Below are 3619 nucleotides of genomic sequence, written 5' to 3' on the forward strand. Positions count from 1 at the left end.
AATTATAAACATCTAAACATTAATACCGAACTAAAGATAAATAATCTAAATAAAATCAACAATTAGAAATCCACAACACGAGACTGGTACATCGAGCAAAATAATCCAAACAAGGAAACCCTCATGTATATACCATATGTCTCAAATTATGAATCACTAATTATTGATCCCAACTAAGAAAATAAAGAAAATCTGTAAAAGAAAGTAAAGACATCAACATATCGTATTCATAATATCTTCTACTATCACTGAGAAGATAGAATGAATACCGGCACAAATCTCGTGTACTTTCAAATGTAAAGTACTCTGGGTCATATATTTTAACAGTGAGTCAAAAATATAACTGGCATTCGCCAATGACTCGGGCTATCATTTAACTATCTCAATGCAACTCCGTGCAAGATTTTGATACTTAGCATTATCATGTATAACAAACTATCCTGTAGGTATCTTAATTAGTGTACACGGGTCATTAGTCTCAGCGTGATCTCAGTGCGTAATATGAGTGCAAAATGGCCTACCATATAGGTATCCTAGAAGTACGGCTCACAAGCCTCATCACACCCTCGTGCGGACAGACTACTAGATAAAGCATCCAAACCGACTCAATGACCTGTACAAATAGAATATCGACGCACTACCCCGTAGTACTGAACTAAGCTCATCAACGATATCTAGAAGGTATGTGTATAATATGTACTAAACTCTTTCTTAAAGTAATCGGGTCAAAACCCATCATAATTCCTTTCAGCATATCCATGTATGTGCTACTACACTATTCATGAATTTACGTATAAAGAAGTGCGGCTCGAAATCCGCAAACATATCTCAAACAGATGCAAAACAAAAATTCAGGCAACAGCCTTAGTAGTCAACTACTAGGCTTAGTAGTCGACTACACTAAGTCCATCCAGACTTTGTAATAATATATATTAGTATCAGTAGTGGACTATTAAGAATATTAGTCGACTACTTTATAAATACATAGTTTCTGTTATACTCAACTGGGCATGAGTAGCTGACTACTAAGCTTAGTAGTCGACTATTCTGTCAAGACACGTATTCTTTCGTGCACAAACAATGCTTATGTCAATTGTACATATCATAACGTTAAAACGAGATTTTATACTTGGCATATACAATAAGAATTATTTGAATCATCAAATTAAATTATTATATCTTTCAAATTAGGGTTTAACATCCTAATTAAATAATTTCTTCAATTATCTCATATGTAAACAAAGTGATTATCAACACATGGTAAAAACTACTCATGAAAAGAGATAAAATTTATTTAAATATGTTTATCTTACTTAAGTATCACAAACCTAGGGTTTAAGCATGATTAATTAACATAAAAACTCAAAGAAACCTTCATGTAATATATCAATTATTTCAAATCAGCATATCTGTAGTTTTTTGCAGAATATATTATTAGTAAATTGAGCATATCTTTCTCTAGACAAACTCTTTTTAAGAATAGTTTTCTGTTTTGGAAACTAGATCCACGTAGATATTCTTTGGCACTAGTTTAGTTCAGTTTGGAGTTTATATGATATCTCAAATTTCTAGTTAAAGGTTACACATGTGCAGCAGTTTTCTACAGAATATGTCATTAGTAAATTAAGTATATCTTTCTCTATAAAAACTCTTTCTTAGAAGGGTTTTTCATTTTGGAAAATAGGTTCACATAACTTTCATTTAACACTGGTTTTGTTTAGTTTGGAGTTTATATGATATCTCAAATTTCTAGTTAAATGTTATACACGTGCAGCAGTTTTCTACAATCTATGATGAAAACAAAAACTAAACCTCTTTATAATTCAATTAGACAATAAATTAGGGTTAACACACGAGTTAAACATAATTATCAAGTTTAAAAAAATAAAAATTTACCCCTAATAATCATGATCACGTTACTATCATAAACAATTAGGAAAAACTAATAATCTAGTATTGGGTTAAGATTTATCATAAAAAATCTTATCTTTTTTACATTAGGTTAAGCCTTAAGCATGAAAACATTGATTAAATATTTTTATAATCATTAAACACTATAGGGATGAGTTTGGATGCAGATGATCTTTCCTTATCACGTGTGTAAGCCTCTAAAACTAATGTGAAACATCTCCTCATCACCAAACGTCATAGATCTTGCTTTTTCCTCGCTTCTCGCCTCACGAGACGCTCCCAAAATCTCAACTTTAGGACTAGGGTTTGAGAGAGAGGAAGAGGGGCTGCTAGGATTTGAAACTCTGATGAAAAGATGATAATTTGTGTGTGTGTGTGTGTGTGTGTGTGTGTGTCTATATATATATATATAAACCCATTTGACCCGAACCAGGAAACCTAATCCGACTAGGAAAATAACTTTCGATATTTTGGCTATAACTTTCTCATCCGACATCAAAATGATGTGATTTAAGATTTTTTTGAAAGATGTTGAAGAGACCTATAACTTTGATCTTTTGAGTTTTTCCAGATTCAAATGGCATTGGTATGTAAAATATATAAACTCTTAACTAGTCATTTTTCCAAATTTCTCTTCGTGCATATTTTGTGCATTTGCACTCATATATTCACAAATATACATTGAATTGATCTCAAATCAATTACTATCATACTCAAACATCAAAATATGTTATATTTTCACCATATAATATATTTATTATTATTTTTCATATAATATTTAAATTTTTGGGGTTTTACATTCAGCAATTTATATTTTGATTCTTATATATATATATATATATATCTTATCTATTTGAGTTTAATTTTGTTTTACTCATTGTTTTAACACTCACTTGAGCTTTAGTATTTCACATTTAGTATAATTGGGTTGTGAAAGTGATTCTTTGAGAGAGCTTATATTTTCGTTCTCACTTGTTTAGAGAATAAAACTCTTATTCACACTTATTGTTGAAACACATTGTAATACACAAGAACACTTAGAGGAGTGGTTGGGAGAGACCAGGGTTAATTCCAAGAGTAGTGGATTGGTTGTAAAGCCTAAGGAGAGGTTATAAATACAAATACTTGAGGAAGTTAACACGGGTAGTCCAACACTTAGAGGAGTGTGACTTGTATATATGACTAACATCGTGTGCATTGTAAAAGTTACTAATGATCTTTAAAAACCATTTGTGTAGATTTTTAAGATATAGTGGAGATCTCCTCGAGGTGAGGAGCAGAGAAGTAGGTCGAGGGTTGACCGAACACTGTGATCAAATCTTATGTTTGCGATTGTTTTTGGCGCATTATTATTCTTTACATTTTGTACTTGTGTTTATATCGCCTATTGTATCATTGTTTATCCTTGCACATCTCCTTGTATATCATATTGTTAGGATATCACTTTATAAGTTTTAATTTAGCATCGAAATCGGATTAGATTAGTAATTACCCTATTCACCCCCCTCTAGGGTACTTTCATTTGGTATCAGAGCTTGGTGCTCTTGATTTGTGGCTTAATTGTCTAGAGTCAAAGATTCTCATTTTATATTTTGCTAATCTAGTTTTGTGATTTCTTTTTCTTGCATCATCATGAATATACACGGTGCACTTAGTTTAGGCTATGCTATCGATGTTGCTCCTTCGTTCAATGCCTTCCCTTATGCTC

The sequence above is a fragment of the Asparagus officinalis genome, chromosome 2 (genome assembly GCF_001876935.1).
Source record: "Asparagus officinalis chromosome 2, Aspof.V1, whole genome shotgun sequence".
NCBI lineage: Eukaryota > Viridiplantae > Streptophyta > Magnoliopsida > Asparagales > Asparagaceae > Asparagus > Asparagus officinalis.